The 14,582-nt window shown below is 45.8% G+C and overlaps 1 long non-coding RNA gene across 1 annotated transcript; it reads right to left on the bottom strand.

Moving 5' to 3' along the window:
- Nucleotides 1-772: 772 nt before the first annotated feature.
- On the bottom strand, nucleotides 773-10,663 carry LOC134739996 (uncharacterized). Its single transcript, XR_010127172.1, has 2 exons — nucleotides 10,241-10,663; nucleotides 773-3,945 (listed from the first exon to the last, which is right to left on the bottom strand). It is a non-coding gene; the product is annotated as an uncharacterized LOC134739996 (long non-coding RNA).
- Nucleotides 10,664-14,582: the final 3,919 nt, after the last annotated feature.

The raw sequence follows: 14,582 nt of genomic DNA on the forward strand, positions 1-14,582 counted from the left end.
AGACAAAGCAGAGACCGCACCGTCCCTCTCCACTCCCCCACCTACTTGTTAGAGGCCTGCCAAGTCCCTCCCAAGCATGGAAATAAAGGAAAATCTTGAGTTCCTTCAAAGGAAATTCCAAGCACCTAGCTAGCCTTGACAAATAAATGAGCAACTTGATAAGCAAGAATGTAATAGTAGCCTAAAACAATAGCAAAGGAAGCTAGAGCCAGGAAATGTTTGGTTCCCTATGTAAACTAAAGATAACATCTTAGTGTCCCTGAACTGTTTTTCAGAAACTGGACCCCCACCCAATGGATCTGCTGGCACACGGACCTCAGATAAGGAGAAACTGAGGACTGAACTCTGACAGCTGTGCTTTATTCTAAAGTTCTTCCTGAGGGGCCTAGAGCAAGTCACACTCACAACATTGAGCTAACATTCTTTTCTCCTGACCCCAAATTTTTCTCCCTTAAACAACTGCAAATCAGGAAATCTTTGAATTTACCTGTTGCCTATAACACCCCTACATTCCCCCGAACCCTCCTCCCCTTCAAGATACCCGACTCTTTTAAGCCAAAACCAATGTGTAAGCTTCATGTACTGACTTACGACTTTGCCTGTAACTTCTGCTTTCCCGAATTTTACCCCTGCCTTTAAGAACCCTTACCTGAAAGCTATTGGGGAAGTCAGGATTTGAGAGTGAGCTACCTGGTCCTTCCTGCTTGGTGCACTGCAAATAAATGTTTTCCTTTCTGCTGTTGCGGGACAATCAGAGACGGGAAAGACTGAACAGAATTCAGGAAAGCCTTTATTAAGGTGATCACCTGGCTCAGCAGGACTAGTATCCAGGAAAGTCTGAGCCCCGCACAAAGAAAGCAGCCACCTTTTAAGCAGTCAGTGGTGGGGAGCTACGTGATGCAGGAAGCGTACTTACAGAAGCGAGAACAAAGGCAGTTGATCAGTCTTTTACATTTATCTATACTACATGTTCTACATCCTTGGGAAACTCTGTTTCTGTACCATATGCTTATCAACCTTGTAACTTTACAGCTGCGCTAGGGAGGTGAAGCAGGAACTCGCTGAGCCTCAAGGAATGTGAAACTGGTGAGTACAGATAAGGCTTGCTGAGCACAGAAGGAAAAACAGGCAGTTAGTATTCTTCTCTAACTTAGACTATGTGGGGTGCAGGGGCTAAACTACACTTAGCTTTTGAAGGAAAAAGTAAAAATGTCTTGGTGGTCTTTGATTATACTTGTAAAATTCATGAATTCCTTCTTCATCCCCCTCTTTGGTGCTCGCCATAAATGTAGATTAATAAAGAGCACCACAGTCGTTTATCTCTTCCTGTGTAGGCACGTATTCTTCCTGGGGGACTGTTTGGTATTTTTGTAATGGCATTATTTTGGTGATAGTTGTTCTGTCCACTATTGCTTTAATAGTAGACTGGATGCTTCTGATGAGGAGAGGTAAAAGACAAAGCAGTTATTAGACATCCTCCTACTATAGCTATAAAACCAATTATCAAGGTTTTAAAGCCTCCAAACCATGAGAACCATCCTCCAAAAAGTGAGTTTGGGCTCCACCAGGACCAAGTCTGGACTGGGACATGGGCTAACTTCCCCATTCTAGCAGTAATTTCCATAACAGCTCTTCCATTATTATTGATTTGTAAGCAACAGTTGGTCAAATTAAGCTTGCCACAAACTCCTCTTTCTGAGGCTAGGAGGTAGTCTAATGCTAGCCTATTTTGGTATATAGCATCTCTCATTTGAGTGGACTGTAAGGCTAACAGATCCAAGGCTCGGGGTGTTTCATTAACTATGACTTCTAGTACTGCTTGCAATCTTATAATTCGGTTTAACATGTAAATAGGGGTGGGTGCGGTAGCCCCATGATCCATCTTGGGCCCATGTAGCTGGCCCATAGTATTTGATAATTTTTTCAGGAGGCCATTCATTATCCTTCCAGCTACCTATCTCAATGTCCTTCTTTATGTTTGTGTTTATCTTTTCTACAGTACTTATCTGAGTAAAGACGTTTCTTCTGGTCCTTTTTCCTTCATTATAGACCAGGTAACTTAAATCTTCCCCTTGTTTCAGTGGGAGCAAGAAGAAGGATGGCCTTATTGTCTTTAACACACAGGCTCCAGCCCACTTCTCGGGCAATAGTTGATAGGCTTTTGTCCCACAGGTCCAATATAGTTCTGCCGGTGCTTTCTAAACATTTGGAGCATCTAGTTGATACCATGACTGATTTAGTGCTGGAAACTGAAAGAGAGGGTTAAAATCTGGTACAGAGGAATTGTCTATAAAGCTGCTCCACTGTGTCTTGTTCTTAGACTATTCAAAATATTGCTGACCTAAACAAGTCGTATCTCCTACTTGAGTTTGAAAGTCCTTTCCCCATGGTGCTATGCAGTATCTTCTAATGATAGGGGTTTTTAATAGCCAGACACTTGGGTTTGCATTGAACCTTGTAACAAATTCCAGTATGGTAAAGTTATCTTATGGCATTAGTTTTCTAGCCTCCCAGGGCCATTGGTCACCTATACTGGTACCTCCACATATATAACATGAGGTGACTCCGAGATTAGTAGCAATACTTTCAGCTAGCTGAGCGAGTAGGTTCTCAGCTGACATTGGTGGAATCTGAAGTTTTGGCTCCTTGGGGTTAAAATGTTTACTGAAGGATTTGAAAAATCTGAACTGTGACATTGGACTGACTTGAGCTTCAGCTCGCTAAGTCTTTTTAATAATGATTAATTGAATACCTAGATTTGCTCCTCGAGCAAAGATTGCTCTCCTTAGTGTACTTTAGTCCAAAAAGTCATGTTTGGCCTTAATATGGTCAGATTTAGGGGGTTGCATGTTTTAGTTGCACAACCAATCTTTGATTCTTGGCTGGTTAGCAGAGCTACTCTCCCTGCATAAAGGCATTGGCTGAACTCATTTGTGGTCCATTGAATGTTACCATCAGGACATTCTTCTTCTAGTTCTCCTGTTATGATCTTAGCAACCTTGCTACTGACTCTTTCTTGTCCTAAGTTCTTGCAGACTACTCCTAGATTGTTTAGGTTGCTGAGGTGTGCAGCCTGACAGGCATCAAAATATATAGAAATACATCCTTTATGTGAATAAGGGAATAGCTGCATTTTGCTTACGAGTTTCCCAGTTCTAACGTCTTTAGGATTGGCATATGAAGGTAATAAAGGTTTCTCTATTTTGAATTTAAAACCAGAAGTCATAGGGAAGGAGGCCTGGATTATAACATACTTGAGGTTGCCTATTTCCGTGTCACAGATGGAGTAGCTGGTTTGATTATAAACACATGTCCCCAAGGGAGTTCCTTTACAAACTTATTACACTCATAATAAGTTTGATATAACAGGGTTTTAGTTATACCTTTACCAGACCAAGCTTCTATCATACAATGATGACAATTATCTTGGTTTCCTCCCATACCTGTTAACATTATTGTCATTAGTCTGATCAAGTTTATACTATGCACGGGCATCCTCCCGGGCAACAAGTTTGATAGCAATTGCAAAGATAGCATGACAGCAAGACAATCAGTATAAGCAATAGTATAACTACATTTGCTAATTCAATCCACGTTTACTTATCTAGTGCTGGCTTCCTCAGGCTTCGGCCGTGCGTAGACTAGTCAGCTTCTGGTTGTGTGACTAGAGCAGGGCTTGATGTTTCCTTAAGCTTCAGCCATGCGTAGACTAGTCAGCTTCCAGCTGTGTGACTAGAGCAGAGATTGACACTTCCTTAAGCTACAGCCGTGCGTTGACCGACCAGTCTCTGGTGTGGTCGGAGCAGGGCAGTCGTCTTTTCCTGCTGCGCCTTGGTTCCTCTGCAAGATCAGTCGAGTTGGATGATCTGGATCTTGCTGACTCGTCCATTGGTCTTGAACTGAGGCTGCAGGTTTTAGTTGACTGTGATGGTGTAATACCTGCAACTTTAACAGCAGTAGGTGTAGACATGATCACAATATGGGGGCCATCCCATAAGGGCCCGAGGGTGGTAGGATTCCAGCATTTAACCCATACAGAGTCCCCAGGTTGAAAAGGATGTATTGCATCTGTAAGGCTAACAGGTATTCTTTCTCTTACCCACCTTTGTACTTCTTGCATTACTTCACCTAATGCCTGCATTTATCTTCTTAGGGTCAGTTCTCCAATTTCCTTTCAATCTCCTTTTAACTGAGATATAAGTAGGGGTGGTGGGCTGTACACTATCTCATAGGGTGGATACCCGGTTAATTTGTAGGAGTACACCTGACTCGGAGAAAGACCATTGGCAATACCTGGTCCCACCTTAAATGAGTCTCTTGGCAAAATTTCTTCAACAGTTGTTTCAATCCAGTTCATCCTTTCAACCTTTCAAGAATTTTGTGGGCGATAGGCTGCATGCAGTTTCCATTTAATTTTTAACATCTGAGTTAGTTGCTATACTACTTCTGCCACAAAAGCTGGTCCATTGTCTGAGCCTAAGGTTAGAGGCAGTCCAAATCTAGGAATAATGTATTTTAATAATATCCTGGTTACTTCTCATGCCTTTTCTGTCCTGGTGGGGAATGATTCGACACACCCTGAAAAGGTGCAGACAAACACTAACATGTAACGATAGCCCCCAGCCTGAGACAGTTCGGTAAAGTCTACAAGTAGGTTTACGCATGGCACTGGCCCTGTTTCCTGAATTCCTAGGGGCCAAGTAGGTCCTTGCCTTGGGTTATTCTGGGCGCAAGTAGCACACTGCTCGCAGACAGCTTGAGTGATGGCAGTTAGGCGTGGCACATAGAAATACCGCCCTATAAGAATCTCTAAAGCTATCTTCCCCATTTGTGTTCCTTGGTGAAACTGCTTTATAAATCAGGAGGCAATGGCTTCTGGAATGGCAAGCCTCCCATCTGAAAACTTCCACCAGCCTCCTTTCTGATAACTCCTGTTTTCCTGCATGAACCACGCCTTCTTGTTGGACAAGTAGTTAGGAGCATCTGCAAGAGGAGGCTCTAATAAGGGCATGGCATAAGTCTCTTCTTTATTTGTTTTTTTCTGTCATTGCAGCCTTTTTTGCTTCCTTGTCTGCTTTTCTGTTTCCTGTAGCCTTATCACTTCCTCCTGTTTGATGTCCTTTACAGTGGATGACTGCTACTTCCTTTCTGAGTCCATACAGCCTCTAGGAGCTGCTCTATTTTCTTTCTGTTCTTTATTTCTTTTCTTTCAGTAGTTAACAGTCCTCTTTCTTTGTAAATAGTGCCATGAGCATGCAAGGTTGCAAAAGCATATCTTGAGTCAGTATAGATATTCACTGACCTTCCCTTTGCTAGAAATAGTGCTCTTAATGAGAGCTATTAGTGAGAGCTATTAGTTCTCCCTTCTGCGTTGAGGTTCCTACCGGTAGGGGGTGGGCTTCAGCTACTGAGCTTAATGTGACTACGGCATATCTGGCCTTTCTGATACCCTCAGATATGAAGCTGCTTCCATTAGTAAAATATTCAACATCTGGGTCTTTTAAGGGTTGATCCTTTAAGTCTTCCTGGCTTGAAAAGACTTCATCCACTGTTTCTACACAGCAATGGTACCCTGGGGCACATAACGGGGGCTTTCTATGTTCTGCACATTCTATTGGTAACAGTGTGGATGGATTTAGGGTATTCACAGTCTCTAAGGTGATATGGATTCTCACATAGGAGTCCTTGGTATCTTAGCATCCTAGGGTTGGAGAGTCAACAATGTCCTCTCTGTTCCATCAAGGTGACAACTGTGTGGGGCACACGAATTATCAACTTCTGTCCAAATGTGAGCTTGTTACCATCTTCGGCTAACAAGGCAGTGGCAGCCAGCGCCTTGAAACAGGGTGGCCATCCCATAGCCACCAAGTCTAGTTGCTTGGACAAATACGCTACAGGCCGATACCATGACCCTAGTGTTTGCACTAAGACTCCTGTAGCCATACCTTTTCTTTCATGAACATACAAGTAAAAGGGCTTTGTCATGTCTGGCAGTCCTAGTGCTGGGGCCTGGGTTAAAGCTTTCTTGATTTCCTTGAAAGCCATGTCCTGTTCTTTTCCCCAAAGGAGGGGCTCTTTTTCTCCAACTTTGGTTGCCTCATATAAAGGCTTTGCTAGGAGCGAGTAGTTAGGAATCCATATGCAGCAAAACCCAGCTGCCCCTAGGAATTCCCACACTTGCCGCCTTGTGTCTGGCTGAGGAATGCTACAGACAGTCTCTTTTCGCTCCTGTCCAAGCTCACACCGCCCTTGGGAGATGTAAAAGCCAAGATAGCAAACTCCTTGGCCGCAGATCTATGCCTTTTCCTTAGACACTTTATAGCCAGCTTCCCACGGCACCCGAAGGAGACTCTGTTCCTTGGATACATTCCTTTGTTGTGGTTGCAGCTAACAGCAGATCATCTGTATATTGCAGTAAGACACAGCGATTGCTTGGTGGTTTGAAAGCCTTTAAGTCTGAGGCTAGTGCTTCTTCAAAGATAGTTGGGACCCTGTCTCTACTAAAAACACAAAAAATTAGCCGGGCATGGTGGCAGGCGCCTGTAATCCCAGCTACTCAGGAGGCTGAGGCAGGAGAATGGCATGAACCCAGGAGGCAGAGCTTGCAGTGAGCCAGGATTGCGACACTGCACTCCAGCCTGGGCAACAGAGTGAGACTCCGTCTCAAAACAAAACAAAACAAAGAAACAAAAAAAAGATAGTTGGGGAGTTTTTAAATCCTTGGGGAAGTCTAGACCTTGGGAAAGTCTAGACCAGGTATACTGAGATGGGCCTCACTCAAAGGCAAAAATGTCTCGGCTTACAGGGGCTAATAGGATGCAGAAGAATGCATCTTTAATGTCCAAGCATGTGAACCAAGCAGCACTAGCAGGTATTTGTCCAAGCATAGTGTACGGGTTAGGCACAAAAGCATGCAGTATAGCAGCTACCTGGTTGACTGCCCTTAAATCTTGTACAGGCTGGTAGTCACCAGAAGGTTTTAACACTGGCAATAGGGGAGTATTCCATGAGGAGACACATCTGTCTATTATTCCAAATTCAAGGAGCCATTTTAAGTGCTTTGCAATCCCTTGGTTAGCCTCTATGGGAATGGGATACTGACGGATCCGCACCGGGCAGGTTCCTCATAGTAGCTCTACTATGACAGGTGCTTGATTTACAGGGGGATTGTCCTCCGCCCAGACTCCTGGTAACTTAAGGAGTAAGTCTGTGAACAGTTTTTCTTTCTCAGCTATGCTGTACTCCTTTCCACACTCCCGGCAACTACTTTCACAAAGTCTCCACTCCTCTGCATTGGGTACTGTAAGAGTTAGTACCATAGCCTTTTTTTGCCCTAGGCTCAAGTTCATATCTCTGCTTGGTGTGAAGGAGATTTGAACCCGCGTCTTCTGCAGCAAGTCTCTCCTCAACAAGGGCACCAGGCAGTTTGGCAAGTATAAGAACTTGTGTTGGACTTCTTTGTCTCCAATCATACATCTCTTTGATTTGAAAAATCATGTTTTTTTCTGTGATACCTGTGGCCCCAATAATATTAGCAGTCTTTTGATAATGACCCAATTGTTTGAGTCACAACCGAGTGTTCAGCACCTGAGTCTACCATAAAGTCTATTTTTTGGCCCCCTACTACCATTGAGACCATGGGCTCCTCGGGGCCTAATGAGATGGAGCCCGGTCTGTCTCAGTCTTCAAGGTAGCCGTTGGCTCCTGCCAGCCCAATTAGATCCATGTCAGATCCTAATACACCTTGCCCAGCAGGGGAAGGAGGCCTTGTCCAGCCATTCTGTCCCTGGTTGTTGCCTTTATCCTTTTCTTTCTCTGGACATTCATCTTTCCAATGCCATCTTTGCTTGCATCGCGCACATTGATCTCTCTCTAGTCTAGGCTGACCTTCCTGACCTGTCTTGGTCTCCTCACCTGGCCTAGCTTGTCCTCTACCACGACTGCATCCATGGTCACATCCACGTCCTCTTGCAAATCCAGCCTCTCTTTCAACCAGGGCTGCAGCTAAGAACTCTGCCTTTTCCTTCACTCTATGCTTGGCCTCCTGCTTTACTTCTTCATCTCGATTTACAAACACTTTGGTTGCCACCTGGATAATCTGGGAAATGTTCATACCTTCAAACCCCTCCAGCTTCTACAACTTTCGTTTAATGTCATTTTGTGCCTGACGCACAAATGCCGCATTAACCATGCACCGATTCCCTGCCGCTTCTGGGTCAAAAGGTGTATAGAGCCAGTAAGCCTCACAAAGCCTCTCACAGAACTCACTGGGGCTTTCATCTGGTTTCTGACGGACTTCTGAAACCTTTCCAGTGTTTGTTGCCTCTTTCCTTCAGCCTTTATTCCTTCTACTAGAGCCTCTTCGTATCTCAGCAAGTTCAGCAGATCTTGGGCCTGATTTGGGTCCCAGCCTGGGTCAGTTTCTATTGGCAAAGCCTGCCGAGCACACTGTCTGACATCTCCTGTACCTACTGGGGCATTGCTTTCTAGCCTTTGATGAGCCGCTTGTATTATTCGGCGGTGTTCTTCTGTATTGAACAGTGACAGAAGGAGCTGTTTGCAGTCAGCCCAGGTTGGGTTGTGAGTTAAGAAGATGGACTGCATTAGGTCAATAAGAGCCTGGGGTTTTTCCATATAGGAGAGAGTATGCTGTTCCAGTTGAAAATGTCTGTAGTAGAGAAGGGCTGATAAACATAAAGCCATTCTCCTCCTTGAACCTCATTTTGTGCATCTAAATAGATCTGTCAGCTAGTTTCTCTGAGGGGCATCTGCATGTCTCGGCCGCGTCCTGACCAGAGATGGCCAACCTCATCCTGGAGTTCCTCCTTTGATTTATCAGGCAGTGGCCCTGGCTCTTCCCTACATAGTGAAGTTTGGGGGGTACTCTTCTCCGAGTCTGACCCTCCGGACACAGCTGCTGGAGTGTCTTCCTGCCTAAGTCTTGTCAGAGATAGGTAAATAGGAACATAAGCGGGTGGAGTCTCTAGCTCTTCTGGTGGGGCCTGTAGGACAGGTTTTTCCTGTTTTCCTTGCTACTGTTTCTCCTGGGCCTGGCTTTTTGGGTCTTTTCTATGGTTCATTGTTTTGTACAAGCCACTAGAGTCTTAAATAATTTTCAAAACAGGCCTGTAGCCATTTCGGATGGGTTTGAATCATGCTCAGCCAGGAGTCTGTGTGTGGAAACTGATCAGGGTGCCCAGGCTGTTCTCTGACCCCAGTGACCACCCGAAACACTCAGCCAATTATTTCCCAATCTAAGGTTCCCTCGGCCAGCCACCCTACATTAAAGGAGAGCCAGTCAATTTCACAAAGGGTTCTTAGCCACTGCGGTGTTAACTTCATTCCATAATCACCATAAAAGCCCTTCTTGAAGTTCTTCAATATACATTCTAATTGAGTTGGCTTTGATGCTTTTCCTCCCATTTCCTCCCTCACGGTGCACTTTCACTCTCAGATACACCAGACTGGGTCCTATTACAGGAGGTTCGGACACTGCTTGGCCAGGTCACAGCCAACTACTGCTGTGAAACTATGAAGCTAATCCTGTCAGCCTTACACAGTGACCTAGGTCTGGCTCATCCCACGCTTGCCTCGGAGGACACAGTCTGCACTAAGAGATCTGCACCTCCCAGCCGGGCACGGTGGCTCACGCCTGTAATACCAGCACTTTGGGAGGCTGAGGCAGGCGGATCACGAGGTCAGGAGATTGAGACCATCCTGGCTAACATGGTGAAACCCCGTCTCTACTAAAAATACAAAATTAGCCGGGCGTGGTGGCGGTCGCCTGTAGTCCCAGCTACTTGGGAGGCTGAGGTGGAAGAATGGCGTGAACCCAGGAGGCGGAGCTTGCAGTGAGCCGAGATCGCACCACTGCACTCCAGCCTGGGCGACACAGTGAGACTCTATCTCAAAAAAAAAAGAGATCTGCACCTCCCCATGTCACTCCCAGCATTGGCCTCTCCCGAGACCGTCTCTCTCACACACTTTCACTCCTCATTGGATGAAACAAGTCTTTCTCATGTCCCGAGTAGGTTCACACGCACCCATACACTCCCAGTTTCTGTCTCCAGATCCAGTGAACCACTTTCACTTGTTAGTGGGGACATGGGGTTCATCCAAATTGGCAGTCCACTCCTGCCATCCCCAGCCACTCTGGGTTGAATAAGTGGTTGTTCCCTGGGAGGTGATCAAGCTCCCCTTCCGTCCTTATGGGATGGGCTTTTCCAGGGCCCAACCTTACCATGGTTCAGTAGTCTGCCTGCACGCTGCTCCGTGACTGTCCTGCAACTCCTCAGTCGGTTCCGTTTGCACTGTCAGGGAAAGGCTCCAAGAGACAGGAGAGCTGTTCTCCTTCTGGGTTAACTCTTACCCAGTGATGCCAAGGGTCTCAAATCTCCCGCATCCTGGGGCTCTAGCCCACAGGCAAAGGATACAGAAATCTGCCATCTCCGATCCTGGACAAGCCCCCAGAAATGTTGTAGGACAATCAGAGATGGCAGAGACCAAACAGAGTTCAGGGAAGCCTTTATTAAGGTGATCACCTGGCTCAGTAGGACTAGCATCCAGGAAAGTCTGAGCCCCGCACAAAGAAAGCAGCCACCTTTTAAGCAGTCAGTGGCCGGGAGCTACGTGATGCAGGAAGCGTACTTACAGAAGTGAGAACAAAGGCAGTTGATCAGTCTTTTACATTTATCTATACTACATGTTCTACATCCTTGGGAAACTCTGTTTCTGTAACATATGCTTATCAACCTTGTAACTTTGCAGCTGGGCTAGGGAGGTGAAGCAGGAACTCGCTGAGCCTCAAGGAATGTGAAACCGGTGAGTACAGATAAGGCTTGCTGAGCACAGAAGGAAAAACAGGCAGTTAGTATTTTTCTCTAACTTAGACTATGACTACGTGGGGTTGAGGGGCTACACTACACTTAGCTTTTGAAGGAAAAAGTAAAAATGTCTTGCTGGTCTTTGATTATACTTGTAAAATTCATGAATTCCTTCTTCACTACTGCTGCAAAACCTTGGTGTGGATATCTACTTTTACTGCACCAGGCAATTGGACCCCATTCTGGTTCAATAACAGTTTCTTCATTTCAGGTTGACAGTAGCCTTCCACCAGCTACCCCATCTGGTTGGTGTTCAGTTATGGGCCCATATGGGGCTATGGGTCATTCCATTATGGTCACTGAAGCCCCGGCCCCTCAGGTCCAGCAACTCCCTTTGGTATTTCTGGGCCAAGTTTAAGGACATGGAAGTGATTCTGCTTCAGCTGTGCCACACTGGAGCTTGGAAATCCCTGCAAGGCCAAGTTTGTATCCAGAGTTACTACTGAAGCAGCTATGTTGTCTCGGGTAAATACCCGGGGTTGGTCATCTCAGGCCAGGAAATTTAGGACATGGGCACACGTGAGTTTAGGAGCAGAGGTTTAATAAGCAAAAGAAAGAGAAAGGAAAACAGCTCTATCTCTAGTGAGAGAGAGGGGACTTCTGAGAGGAAAAGACCAGCTGGCAGCGGATGCACTAGATTTTATAGTCAGGTTTGAGGAGCTGATGTCTGATTTACGTAGTGCTCACAGATTGGTTTGATCAGGTATGATGTTTACAAAGTGTGGGGGAAGGCTGGCCACCCCACCCTAATCTTGTTATGCAAATGAGCTTTCCCCTTGGTCAGCGCTGTCTTGTCTGCTCCTTATTGTACACGTGACTGGCAAAGAAGGGAAGATGGAGCCGCCGTCTTTAACGTGATTGGCCCAACTGCCAGCACCTATGTCTTCAACTCGATTTTACAGGCTGCTGTTTGTTAGAATGGAAAATAATTTGGGGCTGTTTTTCATTGAAAGAAAAACCTTACCAAGGACTTCCCTACCCTCACTATCTACCTACGTAATTTCTTCTTGACTCCTATATCATTACAAGGTCATGGCCCATTCCCTTCTCATCTCCCAAGTAGGCTTTTGTGTGGTGGTAAAAGCCTTATCTCAAATATTTCAGTTATGTTCAGAGTTCTTTCTCTTTTTCTAAGGAACATATATAATAAACCATTTCTTTTTCTTTTCCTTTCTTTTCTTTTTAACATAGGATCTTGCTCTTGCTCTGTCACCCAGGCTGGAGGGCATAACCCCCATGTGTCATGGGAGGTGGGAGGTAATTGAATCATGGGGATGGTTACCTCCATGCTGTTCTCCTGATGTGAGTGAGTTCTCATGAGATCTGATGGTTTTATAAGGGGCTTTAACCCACTTTGCACTGCACTTCTTGCTGCTAACATCTGAAGGACATGTTTGCTTCCCCTTCCACCATGATTGTAAGTTTCCTGAGGTTTCCCCAGCCATGCTGAACTGTGAGTCAATTAAACCTCTTTCCTTTATAAATTATCCAGTCTTGGGTATGTCTTTATTAGAAGCATGAGAACAGACTAATACAGTAAATTGGTACTGCCAGTGGGGTGCTGCTATAAACATACTCAGAAATGTGCAAGCGACTTTGTAACTGGGTGACAGGCAGAGGTTGGAACAGTTTGAAGGGCTTAGAAGATGATATGAAAATGTGGGAAAGTCTGGAACTTCCTAGAGACTTGGAGGGCTCAGAAGACAGGAAGATGTGGAAAAGTTTAGAACTTCCTAGAGACTTGTTGAATGGCTTTGATCAAAATGCTGATAGTGATATGGACAATAAAGTCCAGGCTGAGGTGGTCTCAGATAGAGATGAGAAACTCATTGGAACCTGGAGCAAAGGTCACTCTTGTTATGCAAAGGGACTGGCAGCATTTTGCCCCTGCCCTAGAGATCTATAGAACTTTGAACTTGAGAGAGATGATTTAGGGTATCTGACAGAAGAAATTTCTTTTTTTTTTTTTTTCTTTTTTTGAGACGGAGTCTTGCACTGTTGCCCAGGCTGGAGTGCACTGGCATGATCTTGGCTAACTGCAAGCTCCACCTCTTGGGTTCATGCCATTCTCCTGCCTCAGCCTCCTTAGTAGCTGGGATTACAGGCACCTGCCACCACGCCCAGCTGATTTTTTTGTACTTCTAGTAGAGAAGGGGTTTCACCGTGTTAGCCAGGATGGTCTCGATCTCCTGACCTTGTGATCCACCTGCCTCGACCTCCCAAAATGCTGGGATTACAGGCGTAAGCCACCGCGCCCAGCCTCTGACAGAACAAATTTCTAAGCAACAAAGCGTTCAAGAGGAAGCAGAGCAGAAAAGTTTGGAAAATTTGCAGCCTGATTATGCAATAGAAAAGAAACCCCATTTTCTGGGGAGAAATTCAAGCCTGCTGCAGAAATTTGCAAAAGTAATAAGAAGCTGAATGTTAATCTCCAAGATAATGTGGAAAATGTCTCCAGGGCATGTCAGAGACCTTCACAACAGCCTCTCCCATCACAGGTCAGGAGGCCTTGGAGGGAAAATGGTGCCCTACGTTCCAGCCACTCCAGCCAAGGCTAAAGGGGGCCAAGGTACAGCTCAGGCAATGGCTTCAGAAGGTGCAAGCCCCAAGCCTTGGCAGCTTCCACATGGTGTTGAGCATGCAGGTGCACAGAAGAATTGAGGTTTGGGAACCTCTACCTAGATTTCAGAGGCTGTATGGAAATGCCTGGATGCCCAGGCATAAGTGTGCTGCAGGGCAGAGCCCTCATGGAGAAGTTTTGCTAGGGCAGAGCAGAAAGGAAATGTGGGGTTGGAGTTCCCACATAGAGTCCCCACATAGAGTCCCCACTAGGGCACTGCCTAGTAGAGCTGTGAGAAGAGGGCCACTGTCCTCCAGACTCCAGAATGTTAGATCCACCGACAGCTTGCACTGTGTGCCTGGAAAAGTCACAGACACTCAACATCAGCACACGAAAGCAGCCAGGATTGGGGCTGTACCCTGTAAAGCCATGGGGCAAAGCTGCCCAAGACCTTGGAAACCCACCTCTTGTATCAGTGTTGCTGGGAACAGGTCCCAAGACTGGCCATAAATAAGATCTCTGCAGCACTTTGACATGCTTGTGATGGCTGTGACACTCACGCTGGAGGTTGCTGGTTTACCAGAATGAGGCCAAGGAACATCTGGCCCACCCAGGGTGGAAAACCGCTCAAGGTGTTCCCAAACCACAAACAATGGCATGAGCGATCTGTGCCTTAAGGACATGTTCCTGCTGCAGATAACAAGCCAGAGCCTGTCCCTTTGTTCCCCATAAAGAATACTTTTAGTTAATCTATAAACTGCAGAAACGATGTTTATCATGGGCTTACTGTCAATAAATAGGTGAGTCAAACTCTGTTCGAGGCACTCAGCTCTGAAGGCTGTTAGCCCCCTGATCCCACTTTGCACTCTATTTCTGTGTCTATGTCTTTATTCCTCTAGTGCCACTGGGTTGGGGTCTCCACAACTGAGCTGGTCTCAGCAAGTGTGACCTGGATGTGATACATGGAGTCAAAGGAGATCATTTTGGAGCTTTAAGATTTGACTGCAGTCTGGATTTGAAACTTGAGCGGGTCCTGTAGCCCCTTTGTTTAGCCAATTTCTCCCATTTGGAATGGGTGTTTTTACCCAATGCCTGTACCCTCCATTGTATCTAGGAAGTAACTACCTTGCTTTTAATTT

Source organism: Pongo pygmaeus, chromosome 7 (genome assembly GCF_028885625.2).
Source record: "Pongo pygmaeus isolate AG05252 chromosome 7, NHGRI_mPonPyg2-v2.0_pri, whole genome shotgun sequence".
NCBI classification, from domain to species: Eukaryota; Metazoa; Chordata; class Mammalia; order Primates; family Hominidae; genus Pongo; species Pongo pygmaeus.